Source organism: Lytechinus variegatus, chromosome 6 (assembly GCF_018143015.1).
Source record: "Lytechinus variegatus isolate NC3 chromosome 6, Lvar_3.0, whole genome shotgun sequence".
Taxonomy (NCBI): domain Eukaryota; kingdom Metazoa; phylum Echinodermata; class Echinoidea; order Temnopleuroida; family Toxopneustidae; genus Lytechinus; species Lytechinus variegatus.
In genome coordinates, this window is record NC_054745.1 from 47,628,917 (window position 1) to 47,653,074 (window position 24,158).

The following is a 24,158-nucleotide window of genomic DNA, read 5'->3' on the forward strand; positions in this document are numbered from 1 at the left end:
TTGCGAGGAAATATATTTGGTGTATATTGACTTGAAAACGGGAGGTTTTAGTACAACTGAATTATATATCTTGTTAATGCGAGCACAGCATCAGAAAAAATGAAGACCTAGGACCTGAGCAAAATGATGTTTCATATAGTTATGAAAAAATGTTTCTTGTGTAATATAATAATGTAACATATACATTATATATAGCATTATAAATGGACAATAATTTTTTTCTTTCCCACTACGTTTTTCTTCCTTTCTCCCTTTTTTTTTTTTGGGGGGGGGGGCAAGCCGATTGGAGTGGGGGGGCACGTGCCCCCCATGCCCCCCCCCCGTAGTTACGCCACTGGTAAAGATCCAATGCAAAGTAAATCAAATTTGCATAAGTATTTCAAAAACGGGTTGAGAGTACAGGGATCATGTAAATGCAACAGTGAAAAACACTGCCCAGATGCTATAAATGATTGCATATTAATCAATTGGAATTCCTTACCACTTGTAAGGACGGTGCCTGTACGAATTTAAAAGCACTTCGCGTGCTTTTTTAATTTGATCGCCTTTTTCGCATGTTTAAGTGAGATAATCGAGAAATCGCATGCCTATGAAATTAAATTAAACTTACTGTCTGACAATTTAGATATTGATCTCATCTGTCATTCATGTTCACTTCCGAATTGAATGATTACTTGGTCAAACCGAATGAAATTTTGACGAATTTGGACGGGAAAACCTATATGATTCAGTTTAAAAGGGAGAAAAAACTTGTGGCAGTATTCGTTGCGGAGGTTAAAATAAATTTCGGATAAATTTAAAAGTGAAATTAATCACAAAGTGATCATGAAATACTAGGATAAGCGCAGCTTGTCAGACGTTTACACCATGCTGCCCTCACCAGACATCAATGTAGGTAAGAAATACAGAGTACTTATAAAAGAGAATAATAATAATAATAGGCATTTACATAGCGCCATCTATCTAGAAATATTCTATTCCGAGGCGCGTTGTTATTATTATTATTACCCCGGCTTTAGCTCGAGCTGCCTCTCAGCGCTCATGCATTCAAGGAATTAATCCTGCCGGGTACCCATTCACCTCACCTGGGTCGAGTGCAGCACAATGTGGATAAATTTCTTGCTGAAGGAAATTACGCCATGGCTGGGATTCGAACCCACGACCCTCTGTTTCAAAGTCAGAAGACTTATCCACTGGGCCACAACGCAATGATATTAAAATCTAAATCTGACCCGAGACAGTGTCTATTCTAACAAAAAGCAAAAATAAAAGGCTTTTGTAATAAAATTAGAGCTTTACAAGTCACTGGTCGCATATGCTTTGTGAAACTAGTCTATTATTGTCATTTTCTTGATAAAAATTTTGTAGAAAATGTTCAGGGTTGTGAAGCTAGCGGCCATAAGATAGTCGGGGCCCCTGTTTTGTGAATTGTAACATTTTTTTAGAATGACCCTGGAGAGCCGAAGAACTATTATGACTGGCGAACCCCATCTACCATTATGACTAGCGACCCTCATCTACAAGTTTCAGTGAGCAGCGAAATCAAAAAGTTTCTTGTTAAGGTAAAGAAATAAATCATGTTAATGTTCACCCACATTAACTTTCAATAATTTATTTGCCTGTATGTTTAATGTTCTTAATATATCAATTTTTGATGACCATATATGAAGAACGTTACGTTGTTGAGAAAATGTCTACTTGGGTCAATAGGTATTATCTGTATGTTTTAGTAACGTGATAGGGTTTGCATTCAATATCGTCTACCAGGCAGGTTTGCCTTTTATAAGGCGATTTTAATATTGTATAGAATGATGATGGTGTACTTTCAAAGCCATTTTTTTCAGATTGATCAACTTGTTTCCAAACTGTTTCAAACTGTATTTTGTCAAGATGTGAACATTAAAGGGTGGTAAGACAACCTATACAGATGATGTAATTTTTTATCAAATGAATTCTCCGTAGGCCTATATACGTTCTAGGCTTCTTCATACCACTTTTCTATTTTCACTCAAGGTGGCTGAAATACCCCCATTTAAAAGAAATTCCTGATTTTTTCCCCTCATTATAAGTTTTGACATGAATATTCTTTTTCAGGTCATTGCAGATGCCAAGAGATATGAAAGTAGTCACCCAGCAGGTGTAGTATCTCGACTAAGGCCTATTAATTCAAAGCTGCCACGATTTTTAGATGAACAACGAGAATGTATCGGTAGAGATGACACGTCAGTATTACCAGCTAGATACCGTAGAGGCATTCAGTCCTCTTCAAGTAAACGGAGGAGTTCAAAGGAACGACAGAAGCGATATTATGAATCAACAACAAGAGTATTAGAGGACAAGGGAGACAACGATCAAATAGTGAAGGTGATACGGAGCTGAGGTATAAATACAGTTTATAGATTTCTTCATTTTAAAGGACAAGTCCACCCCAACAAAAACTTGATTTGAATAAAAAGAGAAAAATTCAACAAGCACAGCACTGAAAGTTTCATCAAAACCGGATGTAAAATAAGAAAGTTATGGCATTTTAAAATTTCGCTTATTTTCAACAAAACAGTTATATGAACGAGCCAGTTACATCCAAATGAGAGAGTTGATGACATCACTCACTCACTATTTCTTCTGTATTTTATTATATGAAATATTAAATATTTTGATTTTCTCGTCATCATCCTGTTAACTGAAGTTTCATTCCTAAGCACGTGGAATTGCATTATTTTTACATTTTGTGCTTCAGGCAAAGATATCCTAATTGTCAAATTCGTAAAAATTGAAATATTGTATAATTCAAACAATAAATAACAAAAGAAATAGTGAGTGACATCATCAACTCTTTCATATGGATGTAACTGGCTCGTTCATATAACTATTTTGCTGAAAATAAGCGAAACTTTGAAATGTCATAACTTTCTTATTTTACATCCGATTTTGATGAAATTTTCAGCATTGTGCTTGTCTGATTTTTCTCTATTGATTCAAATCAACATTTTTCTGAGGTGGACTTGACCTTTAAAGTATGAAACAAATGTTTGCGGCGGGAACGCTATCCAGCATTTTATGGAAGTCTATCAGCTGTCTGATTAACATATTATTTTATTTTATATAAAGGTCAGATTATATTCTGTGTGCGGCAATCCTAAGTAGTCAAGATGTATAAAAATGGACCTTCTTGTCTTTCGCCTCTTGAATTGCAACGTCTCACACTTTATAACCTTGTTAAGTGTTTGTTTCTTCTTTGCCGTTATCTTATATTCTTTAATTTATTGTAATCTCTTTTCCCTCTTTTGCGGCATCTTCGATTGCGTATTTTGGTAGATCTACCTTTCCTTGATCCTTTTTCTATTCAGTGCTCTTACTATTTCAGTGTTAAATTGGTTTGTATTTAAAAAAATAATTCAATTGCTTTCATATAATGCACTCCGAGTCTGGTACTGATTTTGATGCTATTAATTTCTTGCAGATCATCGGAACTCACTAAGCTTCCTTCTATCAAACAAAAAAGTTTTACATCACCAAAGACGTACTACGAGATAACTAAAGAGGAGCAAAAGGTCAGAGAAACAGCGCCCTCTGCGTTAGATCTTATATATCGTCAGTTTGGTGCAGTCAAAAAGGTAAGAACGATAATTCACCTCTTGCACAAACATTTTGCAAACAGCACATACTACAATATGTTTTTTCGCATAGAATTTTGTCGGTTGAATTGTTTTCACATTGTCAACATAATTTTGTGAGTTTAGATACAGAGATAACTGTAAGCATAGGCAGCAATTGATGGAGCGCGGGGGGGGGGTGTTTCTCCTATTTGAAATGAGAAATTTACACATTATCCAATAAAGAGGGTCCCCTATCTCCAGGACCAAAATCGCTGCTCATGACTTTGGGTGACAGCTCAATACTATTATGATTTTAACATAGAAAAAAAATAAAGACGATGTCAATATTTCCCTGGCATGAGGGTATTTTTTTAAGTAGTAAAAGAGGAAAAAATAGAAGAACTAAGGATAGTTTGAAAAAGAGACATTTAGATATCTTTTAATTGATTTGACACAATGACGTAAAAATTAGGTCGAATCCCCCTCCCTCCCCATACCAAGGTGGCACACCCCCGGACTAACATACCCGTGATAAACGGATAATTCATCGAAACATAGTAAAACACTGGTCTAGAAATGTTTACATGTTTCGCATACGCCAGATTGTTATAATTATACCTATTTGAGGAACTGAAAAAAGCAAGAAATGAATGGTCTAGCCTCATATAGTTTCTAAATCCACGTGTAATGGCCATAATTAATGTAGACATTAATGGAATTTTTGACAATGTTCATAAATTTGTAAAAGTATAAAATTTGAAATTTCATATATTTTATTTTAATTTTCATATCTAATGTAATCGTAAACTTGTTTATGTTTTCTTTCCACAGATGAAGGCCGGACGTCAATATAGTGAAGACGATTATAAGAAACTCAAAGACATGCTTAGAGCTCAACAGAAGCGATACATCAGATATCAGATAAACCTTTAAATAGAGTTTTATAGACCATGGCATGTTTGGGAAGCAAACTGAAAAAGCAAATAATTGGTTAGTCATACATATACATTCTGAATCTACATGACAATGGCCCTTTGAATGTCGTTTTAAAGGGATGCTCCGGGCCGAAAGTATTTATATCTAAATAAATGGAATAAAATTAGTAAAACAAAATGATGAAAAATTTATCAAATCGGATCACCAATATCAATATTATTCAATTCTAAAGATTTGCATTATTCCGGTGAAACAATTCTAGGCATGTCTTCATGAATATTCATTAGTTTGGCTGATTATGTCATATCCCTACTTTAATTTTTCGTATGTTATTACATTAAATCATTTCATTTCATTCGTTTATTTCCATTTTCAACAATTACAGTTTCTCCTGTACATGTTGACATATATAAATAACAAAACATATTTCTAATATTCCTGTACAGAAAATTATATTCAAGATTATTACAAATAAGGTTGGAAATGGAGGAGGCTGCTAAAGAGCGGAGCTTGTAGAGTGCAGCCTCCTAATAAATATTCTTGCAGTTGTTTAGCATATAAAAAATAATATAACAACTTGGGCATAACCAGTTAAATTAAAAGGACAAATGGGAAATAAAAATAGAAAAGGAAATAAGAAAAAGAGAGATTAAAGGTTTCCAGAATCCAGCCCCAGCACTCACAGACGGATCTCGCCGATCAACAGGGAAACGAAAGAGATGTAAAAGTGTACGTGACATGATAAACATGTTTGATTAAAAAAAATACAAGAGTTTGAGCGATGAAGAGTTAAATTAAATGGTTATCTTGAAGAATTTTTTTAAACTTATATTTGAAAGAATTAAGGCTAGGAGATTCTTTGATGTTACTATTAATAGTTCCCCAGAGTCTAGGGCCTTCAAAAGTAAAAATTGATTTTGCAAGGATGGTCCGGGGTAGTGGTAAATGAAATTCATCGGATTGACGTGTGGGATATTTGTGAAGGGTATTGTTTTTGTTAAATGAAGAATTAAATAAGGGGTGGTAACATATTGTATTATGAATTGACCTAAATTATATTGGTACAGTGTTTTTATTTTTAGAATGTGTCAGGAAAGAAATCTAATACAATTGTAATGTTTTAATTGAGTTCAAACATGTGCTTAGCATTTATTGTTTATGTTTCAATTGATGTTTAAATGTACATATGTTTTGGATGTTTCAAAGGCAAGCGTTGGAAACGTTTGATACCCCCCCCCCCCATAGTACAAAATCAGGTGGATGCCATATTTTGTTCAAGTGTTAAAAATATTTCGCACTGCAAAGCATCTTCATACAGGTGTCTTAAATAGTTAATACTGTGCTTTAGCATGGATGAATATAGGTATACAAATGCACAGGAAGTCCCTTGTTATTAAAAATGTGTTGCTTTATGTACTCATCTGTCATTGAAATTCTTTGAATTACTTAATAGAAATTCCACAGTTAGTCCTAGTAACGGTAGGGTATATTAGGAGGTTAATTTTAGTAATTCGAGGAGAACCACCTAAGCCAGAATAGACTACAGATGTTCGTGTAGGCAGTTTTAAGTTATAACTGAGGGACTACGTCGGTGACGAGATAACGACCCCAGCTGCCGCCGGTTCTCCACCGACATGATTGGTCAAAATTCATGTCATCATTGGGGGCTCGATCTCGTCCACTAATTCGTTGAAGCCACATCTCTCTTATCTGGGGGCTACTCATCGAGGTAACACAGTCTGCGGAGGCCGAGTGGAAGAGACATCGCAACCTGCGGAGGCCAGGAACTGGACCGACCACCAGGGCCGAGTGGGGCATGTCAGACCAGATAGGATGATGGGGGCTCACATTAACGATTACCGTTAAGTTATATTTTGTTATCCATAATCCATATCCATGTATATTTTCATGTAAATCATTGTAAAAGAAATCAAGGAGGCCACATAATGATTTAAGAGCTTTGATTAAAACTTTCATAACTGTAATCCTCAGTTTTTTACGTATTCCTTATTTGGTGTCAAGCAGCAGTAGTTAAATAATTAAAAAAAAGTCACTTCCCACGTGACAGAATGTTATTGTTAAAAACAACTCATCTGTGTGAGATCTCCAGGACAAGTTGAAAATACCACGCAATGCCTTCTTTTGTAAAAGCAATATTCTATCTTGGTAGGTTGAGTGTGTGTTTCCCCAAACAAATGCTCCATAATTTAGATATGGTAAAATTGATGTTGAATAAAGCATTTTTTAGGGCGGAAGTTGGAAGAAAAAAAATTAACTTTGTTAATAACACCAATATAGCGTGAAATTGTACGACATATAGAGTCAATATGCGATTTCCAAGATAATTTGTTGTCTATTATGAGGCCTAAAAAAATATGTTGTAGTAACAACTTCAATTTCTACATTGTCTAAATTGATATTAAATGGCAATTGTTCTAAAGAATTGCTAAAAAGCATGCATTTCGTTTTTTGAACATTAATTGACAATTTATTAGCCCTAATCCATTGTGCAATTGTCCAGTTCAGTGTTCAGTACATTAATTAAAATATCATTAATTAAACAATCATAATTGTTTCATTTTTTAAATAAATGTATATAAATGAAATCAATTGTCAGTCCGATTGTTTTAGTTTTTTTGTTAAAACATTTAGAATAAACCTAATTTCATATAATGAAATACAAAAAAAACAAGTGTGGATATGACATCATCAGCCTACCTAATGAATAGTCATAAAGACATGCCTAGAACGGTTTCACCATAATAATGAAAATCTTTAGAATTCAATAACTTCATTATTTGTTATCAAATTTTGATCATATTTTCAGCATTCTGCTCTGTGAATTGTATAATCAGACTATAATGAGATACAAATATCTTTAGCCCTGAACTTCCCTTTAAGCACTGAAAATACTAATTATCCATTTGTTTAAATTCGTCAGGAAATTTAATGAATATCGACATAAATGGACTTTTTGAAAATGTTTATAATTTCTTTTAAGACTTGAATATATTTTCATTTTGAAAAGATTAGACATGTCGGTGATAATATATACATAATATATTCATGAACGTTTTCATGTGTTCATTCAGATGGGGGCCGGGCGTAAGTACAGTGAAGACTGTTAGAAACTTACGATCATGAGAAAATCAAGAATATTCTTAGAACTCAGCAAAGACCCAATTACATTGTGCGATTTGCCGTGTATCGATTGCATTCTTATAGAAATAAATCACACGAATCTTACATGTACTGATGTAAGTATCTATTTTGACTTATCAATTACACCTGATTCAGATAACTCCTGCGACAATTTCTCTTGGCTTTATTTTGTCTTAGGTTTTAGTCAGGCAGCATATGTCATGATTCGACAAATGATTCGACGGCTACTTCGACAAATTGGCTAAGTCTGATTTTTCACTTTTATGTGATTGGTGACATCACAAGGATCAACTTTCAACTTGGTGACAAATTTCTAATGGTCATCTTGACCATGTGAGGGGTCAAAATGGGGTCAATAGGGGTCAATTTTTTTAATTGCCCCGATTGTGTCGAGTTATACATCGAATTGTTTGTCTGGTTATACTGAACAAAAAAGTGTACACAATCATATACTCTTGACCTCCCATTAAAAAGTTATACCCGGAAATGTCAAGAGGTCAACGAACTTTCGTTACATTGTATATATGGCAAATTACACTGAAGGTGTTAAGAAAACTATTTTCCGGGGGGTTCTTTCTTTTCTTTTTCATGTTTGTACTTTTTTATTTTCGATTTTAATAAGTTCACCCTCAGAGGTCCTTATCCAGAAGATATTGGGGTCAAGACAAGGTCAGGGAAAGGTCAAAAGGTCAACATGTAGCTAAAATACACTAAAAGCGACTAGAATCGTAGAAGCCTCATTTTTATGGGTTCTTTATTTTGAAAAGTCTGTATGTATAACATTAAATAAATTAAGATGCTTATTTAGGAACAAAATAGATTAACAGAGATAGACGTCGAATGCGTTTAGTGTGGTATCATGGTATTGCAGGAATACCTTGAAACAACTTGACAAACCCTTATGCCCTTAAAATCTTATCATCTTCATGATGTAATAAGTGCAACCAGCTCTTTCCGAGTTTCTTTTTTAAGAAAATCAATTAAAGTTCAATTCATTTTCACTAGTCTTTCATATGTAAAGAAACATTTCCTTCATTGCTTTGTCAGAACATTTCAATCAACAGAAATTATTGTATTGTAGTAGGGTATAAGTGTAATACTATGTTAACAGAATAAACATCGATTGACCAGTGCCCCAGCTCCTAAGAAAGATGCATAACATTTCATTTGGATTAACTTAAGAATAATATGAGGTTTGGATTGAGGATGATATTATAAGTTGGGCTCCAATTGCTCCCTTAATTAATTCAAAATGTGTGACGGTTGTATTATTTCTGTCAAAGAGGCAATATTATGCAGGCATGCGTATTGTAGAAGTGTATGTCAATTATGCTGATGTAATATATTGTGACCATTACTCGATCTCTGGAGCCAGCAAAAAGGACTACACAATTCTGGTGTTGTGCTGTTCTGAGCTAATCATCGGGGCCGCTTTTGAATATTGTAAAGAGAAATTTATAGATTTCGTGCATACTTTTGGTCAATTATTATGTATCTTTCAGTAAAAAAAATATGCAAGTTTTCACAATTTCTGGGGGTCGCTGCCACCTCCGCCCGCTGCGGCATGGCCGTGGTTTACTTCAATGAAATTTGATGTGATTATTATTTCTGGCAACATCCAGGTAGTTCACAAAGTAGGAGAAAAAAACGACAAAAGAACAATCAGCATCTATGCATATCACTGTCGTGAGAACAGGTATTAAGTTTAGATTCACGTTGTATGCTCTGGAAAAAAAAACTTGATAAAATTGTAGGCCTGAAAAGCCGTGTTAATGACAGCACAATCAAAAATATTGTGCAGTCCTTTTTGGCTCCAGAAATGGTCAGAATATATCACATCCGCATAATGGACACTAACGACTACAATGAGCATGCATGCCTGAAAAATGTTGCCTCTTTGTTAGAAATAATATAACAGTCACTCGTTCCAATTAATCAAGGAACAATTGGAGCCCAACTTGTCATATCATCCTCAATCCTAACCTCATTATCTTATTCGTAAGTTAAGTCAAATAAGATGTTGGGCATCTTTCTTTGGAGTTGGGAGCTCTGATCAATCGATGTGTTTATTAGCATAGTATTACACATATACCCCAGTACATTACAATATTTTCTGTTGATTAAAATATTCTGTACAAAGCAAATGGATGAAATGTTTCTTTACATATCAAAGACTGGTAAATTGGAAATGAAAAGAACTTGAATTGAGTTCCTAAATCAAGCAACTCGGAAAGAGCTGGTTGCACTTATAACGTCATGAAGATGATACGGTTTTTATAGGTTTTGTCAAGTCGTTTCAAGGTATTCTTGCAATAAACCATGATACCACACTTAAACTATTCGACGTCTATCACTGTTTATCTATTTTGTTCCTAAATGAGCACATTTTACCCCTTTTTATCTAATGGATAATGTCTTCTTAGAGACTTTTCAAAATGAAGAACCTACTTCTAAATTCAAACCGCTTTTATAGTGTATTTTGGCTACCAGTGAAAGTTTGTTGACCTCTTGACCTTTCCCTGACCTTGTCTTGACCCTTAATATCGTCTGGGTAACGACTTCTGAAGATGAACTTATTAAAATAAAAAGTACACACATGCAAAACAGAAAAAAACGAAAATATTAGCTTTTTATCACCTTCAGTGTAATTGGCCATATAATATACAATGTAACAAAAGTTCGTTGACCTCTTGACATTTCCGGGTATAACTTTTTAATGGGAAGTCAAGAGTGTATGGTTGTGTACACTTTTTTGTTCAGTATAGCCAGACAAACAATTTGATATATGACTCAACACAATCGGGGCAATTCCAAAAATTGACCCCTATTGACCCAATTTTGACCCCTCACATGGTCAAGATGACCATTAGAAATTTGTCACCAAGTTGGAAGTTGTTCCTTATGATGTCACCGATCACATAAAAGTGAAAAATCAGACTTAGCCAATTTTTCGAAGTAGATGACATATGCTGCCTGACTATTTAGTGTTGCAATGTGTTTTATGTTAGGTTTAGACTAAGGTTTATGATAGGGTACAGTGTTATATCCAGGGTTTAAATTGGTAACTCCATTAGTGTGTATTATTCACAGCGGAGTAATTATCGTCGGAGTAAATGTCATGGAACCGGTCAAAATAATCAGTTGGTGAACATGTATACCGACCGATTAAATCGATCAGTATCGAGCAACTTACTTTATTGTTTCTTCAAAAAGATCTTTCCATTTCAAATACCAATTCGATCTGCCAGACAAAATATTAACGCAACGAAAACTCCGAAGAGCATATCCAGCATATCCAGTCACGACACTACGTGTTTCTTTATCAAATCATATCGCACTTTAAGATTTTTGAAGTCAAGATATGAAGAGTTTACATGCAAAAATGGACTAAACACACTTTTGCTCATTTTTCACAAATAAAATTTATTGCAAACTTCCTTTATAGCGTCAAGTGAGGGCGATATCCCAGAACTTCAAAATTAGAGCATCGCTTCCAGATTTCCAGGGTAGGTGATGCATCTTCAAGAAGCTGGCGAGGTCTATTTGGTCTGTCTATTTGATTTTTTATTCAACAAAAATAAAATGTTTCAATTCAGGAGGCCCTACGCTTAAGAGTCATAAAAAAGGTACCAGAAATGACAATCATAATTTTTTCTAGATATATTCAATTTGATACGAGCTTTTGATATTTACTATTATTATTATTTTTTAAATGTCAAGTTGTTGCTCTATCAGGCAAATTTTTCTACATATAGCTGCGTAAGGGAAGAGAGAAATACCATCATGTTTACGTTATACCTTGTATTCATTTGTTACCCGTCGGGACTCAATTCAATATACTTATAAAATCTTATAAAATATATTGCATTTTCAGGATCTTTTTAACTGATTTTTTTGTTACATAAGGTAGTAGAACTTCCAATCTATGGAAATATAGATTTATGAAGAAGAAGCAAAGGACGATTTAGTCCCTTTCACATGAAAACGGAAATTTCATTTCCATTTTTAATGGAATTCTTGAGACTTTTTGGTATTTGGACTTCGATGTATCAGATGCATATCGTAAATGTCTATCTAAAAAAACTCGCATGCACATGACACTTTTACTTTATAAGTTGTCAATAAAATTGTCATAATCGCAAGCGAACATGTATTGTGTCGTCTTGATACTGTCTTTTCTACCCCCTTGCATATTCACACTGGTGGCATTAATAATTTACACCATTACATAAAGAAATATGAAAATATGCACCTACTTACAATATACCAAATCCCTTTCACCATAAATCATATACAGCTACCTTTACAGTTATAAAATGGTTGTTTAAAATGTAGAAGAATTTCAGCGAGAGCTTTAAAGAAAAAGTAAGTAGAAAAAGGTTTAAAGTTCGGAAGTCACTCAAAGAATTTCCCTTTAAATTTAGCTAGTGTATATAACTTTTGCATTTTTAATACCAATTTTGTTTTTGTTATTACTTCTCTCGATTCCAATCCCGCCCGATTTGCACACACCCACACATCTTCTCTCTCCACTCTAGTAACATTCCCCCTTCTACATCTATGTCCTTCATCTACATCTATCTCTCTTGTGAACTCCATCCATCTTTCCTCTCTCTCTTTCTCTCTCACACACACACACCCAACACACACACATCTTCTCTCTCCACTCTTGTAACCTTCTCTCCTTCCCCCTTCTGCATCTCTGTCCTCCATCTACATTGATCTCTCTCTTTCGGACTCCCCTTCTTTTCTCATGCACCCACACATCCACTCACACACACACCTCTCCACTCTAGTAACCTTCTCTCCTTCCTCCTTCTGCATCTCTGTCCTCCATCTACATCTATCTCTCTCTTTTGGACTCCCCTTCTTTTCTCACGCACCCACTCACGCACCGACTCACACACACACTCACATCTCTCCACTCTAGTCATTCTTCTTTCACTTATTCACACTCTCTCTCTTTCTCTCATTTTTCGCCATATAAACTGTGATATGAATGATCATAACAGTGCACCCCTCTCTCTCTCTCTCTCTATGTATCATCATTAACCAATAGTAGTTTCTTTTGACTTAATTAATTGAATCAATTGTACGATAAATCACTTCAGGTTGTAGTATGTTGTTCGGAAATTGATTGGTTTCATAAACATATACCATAGATAACAGATACCTCAGACAAAAAAAGCCGATCAGTGTAGTTTTATTTTTCACAAACGTTCAAAAGATTTCAGATATTATGGAACAAAGCAAACGATATTTATGTACATGTATGGCTGCGTTCAGCCATAAACATGATAAAGAAGTGATTTAACAACTGAGTCCAATGTACAACGTCTACGATCACAAATTTACAATCAATTGTTTATTGTAAATATTGATTCTGGTTGGTTCATTGTGATTATTATGAACAATTATGTACATTCAACCATGATCTTGATTTGCCATTGCCACTTACGATTGATCGCATATATTTTTGTGAAATGATGACCGAATTGGGTTTCCAAATGCAATACTCGTGCTCAAAGTGTGTGAACAATTGCTCCCAATAAGCAAAGATACTACAAGGGGAAGATCGGACAGTACATAGACCGCGTAATGAAACGCTTGGGAAGAGCGCCCCACAGCGTTGAGTAAGTAAAGACCTTTTTTGACCTTTGCGTATCGCGAGATAGTTGTGTACAAAACATATGAGAGAAATGGTGAAGGGATAGACTATTTTTACATTTCAAAAAAAAATTTCTTCAAATTTTTCCCCCTTATATTTGAGATGAGTATATTTCAGATGTTTCTTGGTAAGAAAATGTGGAAACATGTTCACGAGCCACTCTCTCATTTCCCCCATATGATTTATACACAGTCGCGTGCCGATATGCGAAGGTTTACTTACTCAACGCTGTTGGGCGCCCTTCCCCCACAAGCATTTATCGAGCGTTTCAAGAAAAATCGCCGAAGTGTCCGATCTTCTCCTTGTAGTATCTTTGCAATAAGCCAGTTCGTAGTTCCTTTCTGCGCATGATCAAAAGATTCTGCCCCATGATCAGAGGAAGTTCATTTGTGCTAAAATAACATGGTGGTTTAAAATCTAATGGGATAAGCACCAACTTTGATGTCTTGATTATTCATTTATTCTTTTGAAGTGTGATTTTCATTTACCTCCAAAAACAAGAACAATGCGTCCACGAACGACTGGTGTTTCACAGTTTGCCAAGTACATTGTGCAACATGCTATGATATGCATACAAAGTAGGCATGGTAGTAATGCAACAAACACCTTCATTAAGTGTTCATTGGTCTGCTATTCTAGTCACCTGGTCTATTCAATTTCTTCATCCTGCTATGTAAGGCATGCTTACGTAATATTTTGCTTTGAAATCTGCCTATCATAATGAAAGAAATGAAAGGTCATATGACCAAACTTGTCCCTGAAGTAACTACGAACTGGTCTATTATCATGATTATTGCTCGAAATCGGCTTGCTCAAAATACACATTGAAAAACCGGCAAAACACTGTGATTTAAAGCCAACTATTCCTAAAGGATTACGCACAAACGAATCCAAGTCATATAGAAAATAAAAGAATTTATTAAAGTTAATATTCTTTTGACGCCAGGTAGGTTTTCTGAAAGGCTACAAAAAAACCGATATATATATATCATAAAATGTTAAACGGAAATATATCAAATAAAATAATTTTTGAAAGTTTGTGGCTTAAATGGCCAGCTACTCAAAAACTTTCCTCTTAAACATTTTAAATAAACTGAAATGAATTTTCTAATTTACAACTCATGCGATTAAATATACAGTGGTGCTTAAACGTGAGTAAACCCCACCAGAAAGTGCACTGGTGCATGTCATATGGATTGTTAATCAAACTATATTAAGTTATATTTTGTCAGCTGACTGCACAATAAAATATCTAAAAGATGGTAGAATTTGACAACTTTCAAATATGTGTTCATTTTCTGGTGGTTTCACTAACTTTTTAGCACCACTGTACTTTCTTTTATTAGAGAATATATCGCATTAAGGAATAGTAATATTTACATCATGCGCTTATCATAAAGAAATATACATTCTGGGATTTACATGAAACGTTGGACATAACATTAACACATTATATAATCATTTGATATATTTTAACCAAAAGTATATTGATAATTCTTTCTCATAGTTGATAAGAAGATACGGTATGATGATCTTAAAGCAATTTTCTATATGAGCATCATTACTGTCGTATATTTGATTATTTCATCAAATATACGTAACAAAATTAATTCCAACCTATTGCAGATACAGTTACTGAATATCTTATCACTCGGGGATATTATTTACATGTTTATAAAAAATACGACTTATATGCCAATGTAATTTCTTTTATTTTGAGCATGACAATAAATTTCGAATATCTAATATATCTGAATATCAATTTTTAAAGCACAAACAGAGGTACCAATATAAACAAGAGCACTAACGTCATTATTTTAAAAGCTAAAATTATTATTCTGAAGAACAACACATAAAACTGATATTTAAGAAATAATTTTTTGCTAAAAACCATTAAGTATTTTGTATCATTTTTCCAGTACTTTTTTGCACGACGCTTTACTGACCAATAAGGTTCAACGTAATTCTTACCACGTGATCTCAGCACTATGCTGAAGATGAAAGAGTTTCAAATTTGCTCAGGATAAGAGCGTTATCATTATCATTGAATTAATTTTCAAATTAAACTCACAACAAGCACTGTGATTTGTAACAAATTGATAGATTATGAGGTCATGTAACATGATTTTCATAATATCATCATATCATTGAATACGTACAAACTAAAACCACTTGCAAAGAATGATAATCTCGTCGACCCCCAAAATAGCTTCAATATTATTAACAGAATCAAGAATGAATTAATTCAACATTTCTATGCACATGTTGTTCGTTACCATTCACCCAAAGTTTATAAATGCAATCGATTACAACATTCTTTGTACAATTATCTGTTATCTTTTAATAACAGATTATAATTTTTATACTAGTCACTGTATGTTGGGCTGTCATCTACACCTTTATCATTAATATCAACGTCGTCATCATAATCATCATCATAATCATCATCATCATCATCTTCACCATCATCACCATCATAATCATCATCATCATAATAATTATCATCATCATCATCATCACCATCATCATCATCTTTATCATCATCATAATTGTCACCATCTTGAGCAGTATGGTATCATAAATATAAAGAATAAGGTATTATATCTGATGGCTTATGTTCAAAGAACAGTCAATTAAGCCCCATGTATCAGAGAAATACACATAACTCCCAAAATATATTTTTATATATTGCCTAGAATAATTTTGCCTAAAAGAATGAATCCATTTGCAGTTTGATTTAGCTATGAAACCATCAATCAAATTCCTATTACATAATATGCTAGTTTCATAACCATCTCACAAAACTGAATTATTTACATTATTACATTTCCAAAACAAAATATTTATCAAGCAATGCTTACATTCTATATGTACATGGAATAGGGCCCCAAAACATGATTTTAAATGATATTATATATGCACAAACACTGAAATTTATCATAATTGGTAATGGTCTGATTGAAGACAAAATATGCAAAATAAACTGTTATTTCAAAATTCACCATTTTCAGATATACTGTACATAGTGGGTATGCCTTTCATAAAGGTTGTTTAAAAATGGCTAAATATATTTCGTGTGAATAATATGATTTTCTCATAACTTTATCAAGTGTCAGTGCACTGGTTTCTCAGTATATGAATATGTCAAAATATAGAATTTTCCTGTCGAATATACATCCTATTGAAATAATAATGCACAATCTTTTAACCCTCTTAGTAACGGGTTTTACAAACTGTTGACTTAATGCACATCAACATGACTATAAGTATAACGGATTAATGTATATTGTTGAAACAGATTTAACTTATCATCCCTGGTCAACAATCTTGTCCGTTTTCTTTCTTTCTCTCGGTCCTTCCTTTCTGTCCGTTCTTCTTCCCTTTACCTTCCTATTACCCCCCCCCCCGCTCTCTCTCTCTCTCTCCATGCCAGTCAACCATGCAACACTGTTGGCTTAAAATAAACATGTGTAATATCCATATGTCCCCCTTTAATATGTATCGCTTATATGTTCCATATCTGTATTTCCAATTAGCAGTCGGCCTTGCACGCCAAGTTCCCTTAATCTTACTACGTTATTATATTTACTTTACATACACCGTTTAATTCATTAAATCTTCTAGTATTTTTTTCCTTTCATTGAATAAAGAATGATACCAACGGAAATATATTTAAGTTTCAGATCAGTTCAGTTTGGTTTATTACATTCAAGCATTTTGTAACAATTTTGCCGCCCAAATTTGAAATTTTAACACTTAGTAAGCACAACCTTTACCCTTTTTGTGCCAGCTGGATCTGAGGACATAACTGAATCTGAACAAAAATTTATATCAGACATCCCCAGCATTTTTCACTAAGTTTTTATCATTTAAAGTTGGTTTACATTTCATTTTCATTCAATACTTGTTTCTCCACACTTTTCCCAAGCTTGGCAATGATTAACAAAATGAAGATCAAGCCTAAGCCATTTCATGTAAATCACAGCTCAGTGTAAAGCAAATATCGTCACGATGGACTCGGTGTGTGGGGAGTGGGATGGGGCGCAATGCACTCTTCGAAGTGTTTGGGCAAGGAAACAAGTTAAAAAAGGTAAAAGATATCTTCATATCAATTCTATTTGATAATTTCCACGTTTTCTTCATGATTAAGGTCTACTTTTATTCGCACAATTATTTCAAAGTTCTGCGCAAATCATTTTTCACCAACTTTTCAAAACTAAGTGGTGCTCACTCAAGCGGAAATATTTTTCGACAGTTATATCGTCATTTGCTTAAATGGATCTGTACCAATGCTAAAATGTGGAAAAATCGTCAGGATATTACAAATGTATAATTTGACAGGATTTTTTCTAAGTGTAAACTTTTTTTTGATACGCACTGTAGTAGACAATAGTGTATTTTGGTTCGCATGGGAATTAAATAAGGTCGAATCGTCTGCAAATAGAATGAAAGATAGAACATCTGAAGATTTATAAAAAGTCATTTATGTATATTACAAATAACAAGGGACCTAGTATACTACCCTGTGGAACTCCACAATTTATTGGTCGCAATGCAGAACTGTGATTATCTATTTGTACAAATTGTTTTCTATTCGATAAATAATTCCTGAACCATTCCAAGGCTTTCCCTCTAACACCGTAGTGTGACAACTTTACTAATAGGATATCATGGTTAATTGTATCGAAAGCCTTGGAAAAGTCCAGGAATATTGCAATTGTATGTAAATGTTGATCAACGGCATGTGATAATGTATCGATGCATTTCAAAACCCCTTGAGTTGTACTGTGATTTGCTCGAAAGCCAAACTGTGATTCGCAAAAAATATTATGTTTGTTTAAGAAGTCTGTTACTCTAATAAATACGATCCTTTCCAAAACTTTGGATAAGGATGGTAACAGTGATATTGGTCTGTAGTTTTTTGTTTGAGATGTGTCTCCTTTTTTGAATATCGGGATTACTTTCGCAATTTTAATGTTATTTGGTACAATGACACTAGTGAGTGATAGGTTAAAAATGTGGGCCAGCGGAGTCGCTATTGTTAAGATTGTGAATTTGAGGAGACAGTTATCAATTTCGTCGTGTCCTGAGCTTTTCTTTCCTTCTAACCTATTCACTATACCGATAATTTCCTCACGGTCAGTAGGGACAAAAAACAAAGAAGGTTATTATTCCCCAGATAATTATCAAATTTACTGCCAGTTGTCGGAATATTTTCAGCAAGTTTTTCTCCAATTTAAGAGAAGTTCGAGTTAAAAATCTCAGCTATCGCTTGAGGTTCTTCAATAAGATCGTTAGTCTCTGATTTAATTTTGATAATATTTTGCGTTTTACTGTTTCTGTTTAATGTTCTGTTAATTATTTTCCATGTGTTTCTCATGTTATTTTTATTGGGGTCCACCCGCCAGTCATAAGGACCACTGGTCATAATACCCGCTAGTTATAAGGACCGCTAGTCATAATAGTCATAAGGGTCGCTATTCATAAGGGGCTTTGTTCATAGAGGTCGCAAGTCATAATCAACGATGGGGGTCGCCATTCATAATAGTGGATGAGGGTCGCCAGTCATAATAGTAGAAGGGGTTCGCCAGTCATAATGGTAGATGAGGGTCGCTATTCATAATAGTAGAAAGGGTTCGCCAGTCATAATAATGGATGAGGGTCGCCAGTCATAATATCAGAAGGGGTTCGCCAGTCATAATGGTAGATGAGGGTCGCTAGTCATAATAGTAGATGGGGTTCGCCAGTCATAATGGTGGATGAGGGTCGCTAGTCACAATAGTAGAAAGGGTTCGCCAGTCATAATAATAGATGAGGGTCGCCAGTCATAATAGTAGAAGGGGTTCGCCAGTCATAATGGTAGATGAGGGTCGCTAGTCATAATAGTAGATGGGGTTCGCCAGTCATAATAATGGATGAGGGTCGCCAGTCATAATAATGGATGAGGTTCGCCAGTCATAATAGTAGAAGGGGTTCGCCAGTCATAATAATGGATGAGGGTCGCCAGTCATAATATTAGAAGGGGTTCGCCAGCCATAATGGTAGATGAGGGTCGCTATTCATAATAGTAGAAAGGGTTCGCCAGTCATAATAATGGATGAGGGTCGCCAGTCATAATATCAGAAGGGGTTCGCCAGTCATAATGGTAGATGAGGGTCGCTAGTCATAATAGTAGATGGGGTTCGCCAGTCATAATGGTGGATAAGGGTCGCTAGTCACAATAGTAGAAAGGGTTCGCCAGTCATAATAATAGATGAGGGTCGCCAGTCATAATAGTAGAAGGGGTTCGCCAGTCATAATGGTAGATGAGGGTCGCTAGTCATAATAGTAGATGGGGTTCGCCAGTCATAATAATGGATGAGGGTCGCCAGTCATAATAATGGATGAGGTTCGCCAGTCATAATAGTAGAAGGGGTTCGCCAGTCATAATAATGGATGAGGGTCGCCAGTCATAATATTAGAAGGGGTTCGCCAGTCATAATGGTAGTTGAGGGTCGCTAGTCATAATAGTAGATGGGGTTTTCCAGTCATAATAATGGATGAGGGTCGCCAGTCATAATATTAGAAGGGGTTCGCCAGTCATAATGTTAGATGAGGGTCGCTATTCATAATAATAGAAAGGGTTCGCCAGTCATAATAATGGATGAGGGTCGCCAGTCATAATATTAGAAGGGGTTCGCCAGTCATAATGGTAGATGAGGGTCGCTAGTCATAATAGTAGATGGGGTTCGCCAGTCATAATAGTAGAAGGGGTTCGCCAGTCATAATGGTAGATGAGGGTCGCTAGTCATAATAGTAGATGGGTTCGCCAGTCATAATGGTGGATAAGGGTCGCTATTCATAATAGTAGAAGGGGTTCGCCAGTCATAATGGTAGATGAGGGTCGCTAGTCATAATAGTAGATGGGGTTCGCCAGTCATAATAATGGATGAGGGTCGCCAGTCATAATAATAGATGAAGTTCGCCAGTCATAATAGTAGAAGGGGTTCGCCAGTCATAATGGTAGATGAGGGTCGCTAGTCATAATAGTAGATGGGGTTCGCCAGTCATAATAATGGATGAGGGTCGCCAGTCATAATAATGGATGAGGGTCGCCAGTCATAATAATGGATGAGGTTCGCCAGTCATAATGGTAGATGGGGGTCGCTAGTCATAATAGTAGAAAGGGTTCGCCAGTCATAATAATGGATGAGGGTCGCCAGTCATAATATTAGAAGGAGTTCGCCAGTCATAATGGTAGATGAGGGTCGCTAGTCATAATAGTAGATGGGGTTCGCCAGTCATAATGGTGGATGAGGGTCGCTATTCATAATAGTAGAAGGGGTTCGCCAGTCATAATGGTAGATGAGGGTCGCTAGTCATAATAGTAGATGGGGTTCGCCAGTCATAATAATGGATGAGGGTCGCCAGTCATAATAATGGATGAGGGTCGCCAGTCATAATAGTAGAAGGGGTTCGCCAGTCATAATAATGGATGAGGGTCGCCAGTCATAATATTAGAAGGGGTTCGCCAGTCATAATGGTAGATGAGGGTCGCTAGTCATAATAGTAGATGGGGTTCTCCAGTCATAATAATGGATGAGGGTCGCCAGTCATAATATTAGAAGGGGTTCGCCAGTCATAATGTTAGATGAGGGTCGCTAGTCATAATAGTAGATGGGGTTCGCCAGTCATAATAGTGGATGAGGGTCGCTATTCATAATAATAGAAAGGGTTCGCCAGTCATAATAATGGATGAGGGTCGCCAGTCATAATATTAGAAGGGGTTCGCCAGTCATAATGGTAGTTGAGGGTCGCTAGTCATAATAGTAGATGGGGTTTTCCAGTCATAATAATGGATGAGGGTCGCCAGTCATAATATTAGAAGGGGTTCGCCAGTCATAATGTTAGATGAGGGTCGCTATTCATAATAATAGAAAGGGTTCGCCAGTCATAATAATGGATGAGGGTCGCCACTCATAATATTAGAAGGGGTTCGCCAGTCATAATGGTAGATGAGGGTCGCTAGTCATAATAGTAGATGGGGTTCGCCAGTCATAATAATGGATGAGGGTCGCCAGTCATAATAATGGATGAGGGTCGCTAGTCATAATAGTAGAAGGTGTTCGCCAGTCATAATGATAGATGAGGGTCGCTATTCATAATAGTAGAAAGGGTTCGCCAGTCATAATAATGGATGAGGGTCGCCAGTCATAATAGTAGAAGGGGTTCGCCAGTCATAATAATGGATGAGGGTCGCCAGTCATAATATCAGAAAGGGTTTGACAGTCATAATAATGGATGAGGGTTGCCAGTCATAATAGTAGAAGGGGTTCGCCAGTTATAATGGTAGATAAGGGTCGCTATTCATAATTATAGAAAGGGTTCGCCAGTCATAATAATGGATGAGGGTCGCCAGTCATAATAATGGATGAGGGTCGCCAGTCATAATAGTAGAAGGGGTTCGCCAGTCATAATGGTAGATGAGGGTCGCTAGTCATAATGGTAGATGGGGTTCGCCAGTCATAATAATGGATGAGGGTCGCCAGTCATAATGGTAAATTGTAAAAAATGAGGTGCTAATTTAGCGCTTACAGTGCTTGTATAGTGACTGCACTGGGAGTGTTGATTTTCTAGTTTAAATTTGAACTAGAAAATCAGCACTAGTAGTGCAGTCACTATACAAGCACTGTAAGTGCTGAATTAGCAATTTTACAGTGTAGTAGGGGTTTGCTAGTCATAATAGTAGATGAGGGTCGCTAGTCTTATTAGTAGAAGAGGGTCGATAGCCATGATAGTTGAAGGGGTTCGCCTGTCAGTAGAAGGGAACATTGCTACATAATAGCTGAGGTGGGCGCAAAGCGTGAGAAGACAAAAAATGTGATTTTCAAGCCTAATATGTATTATGTTGTAGTTCAAAAAGGGTATTCAATTTCGAATAAGAGCACATTTTTATTTTGAAAAATGGGATTTTTTAAAATCATAACCAGCAGGAGCAATTGAAAATGACACCTTTTAAAAAGATAAATTATCTCATGTTATTGACATTACTTTTGTGACCATCCTAAAATGTTTTATGTTGGACTTCAAGAACAGTATTTAGTTTTGAAAAAAGAGCACATTTCATTTTGCCAAAAGGCCTTTTTCTTTTGAAAAAGGGCATTTCTTTTACCTACGGCGATTTTTTTTTCATCATAACCAGCAGAAGTTGTTAGAAATGACACCCTCCCCTAAAAAATCAAATTATCTTTAGGCGAAAAGGTGTAGATTGTGAATAATTCCAATAACAAGGAAATCTTCTTTGAATATATGCATGTAAGATAGTGTTGACCTAAACCTGTACCACAGTATTTTCTAAAAGCCTTTTTTTTCAATAGAGGTTGTTGTTTTTTTAAGAAAAATGTCTTTTCTATCTATATTATACTTTTTTTAGTTGATGTTGAATATGATATGAGCATGAAGTTGTTCCTTCATATTTATATTTCAGTTTTTGAAAAGGAAAAAAACAACAAATATTTATTGTTTACAGGACACTCATTTTGTAAAGGATTTGGAAGAAAACATCTTATAGGAGTGGGAAGAAGGGTTTTTTCTCATATAAATCATCTAATGCAATGCTATATTATTTGATAAAAACATACAACTTGTTATTAAGAGAGTAAAATGCGATACTGATGGAAACTATGTTGCTTATTTCATTGTATGGGCAAAATGGCCCTAAATCTTTTTAGATGTATTGAAAATATCTTATTGGACTATGATGATCCTCATAAAATCCTATGTGGTGATTGGAACCTGGTCCAAAGTTTTGAGTCAGTGAGTTAATTTAGTTGATCCATGGCGTCAGTTAAATCCAAATCCAAAATGTTATACTTGGAGACAGCCCACACCATTGAAGCAAAGTAGAAAACATTATTTTTTTATATCTTCAGATATTATTTCTTTGGTAAGATAATGTGATATTGATTTAGGATATCGTACCGATCACACAATGATCAGTTTAGAGATTGTGTTAGATAAATGTTTTTTCAGTATCTTGATTGTCTTCATGGTAAAGCTTTTGAAACTGTTAGAAGAGAGAAACTCAGATTTATTATTGATTATCAGTTGTTTTTTTAAACTGTTCATAGGCGGATCTAGGGGGCCCGAGGGCCCCCCCCCCCTCTCATTGGCGGAGCAAAACAAAGTAAAAGGGGGAAGAAAGAAAGAAAGAAAGAAAAGAAAGAAAGAAAAAAAAGGGGAAAAGAGAGAAGAAAAAAGAAGGGGAAACACAAGAAGAGGAAGACGAGTGAATAAAATAAGATGAGGGGAAGCCTAGGAAAATGATTTTTTTTTAATTCTTAATGTCACTATAAAAAAATCGCTTGCGCTTCGTGCTCGCATTGCATGTTAGGTGATTTACATATCAATATGGAGATTGAAATATCAAAATTTGAAGTCAACATAGAAAACATATTTCAACTCAGAAATCGTACTTTCATTATTTTGTTTGATTTACAAATTGATTTTTAAAAAGTGCTTTGCAAAACTTTTTGTTTTATGGTCTGAATTTTTAAAAATTTCGGCTCGCGATTCGCACTCGCATTGATTGTTGAAAATCTATCAACTCATGCATCTTCTTCATAAATCATAAATACAAAAGTGCTTTAAATGTACAGTTTTCAGGCCATAATATTAATAGATTTCACGCTCTCACATTAGGCTTATTACGTTAATAAATAAGATATTAATTTAAGAATCAAATTGTCCTTTTTTTTCAGAATGCAATATCGACAAGTTTTATCTTGCGCTTAGGAAGAGAAATAAGAAGATGTAGT

General features: G+C 35.2%; 1 long non-coding RNA gene across 1 annotated transcript; it reads left to right on the forward strand.

Annotated features, from left to right (window-relative positions):
* The first annotated feature begins 3,523 nt into the window (after positions 1-3,523).
* On the forward strand, positions 3,524-4,697 carry LOC121416711. The gene is made up of 2 exons (XR_005970243.1): positions 3,524-3,614; positions 4,428-4,697. It is a non-coding gene; the product is annotated as an uncharacterized LOC121416711 (long non-coding RNA).
* Positions 4,698-24,158: the final 19,461 nt, after the last annotated feature.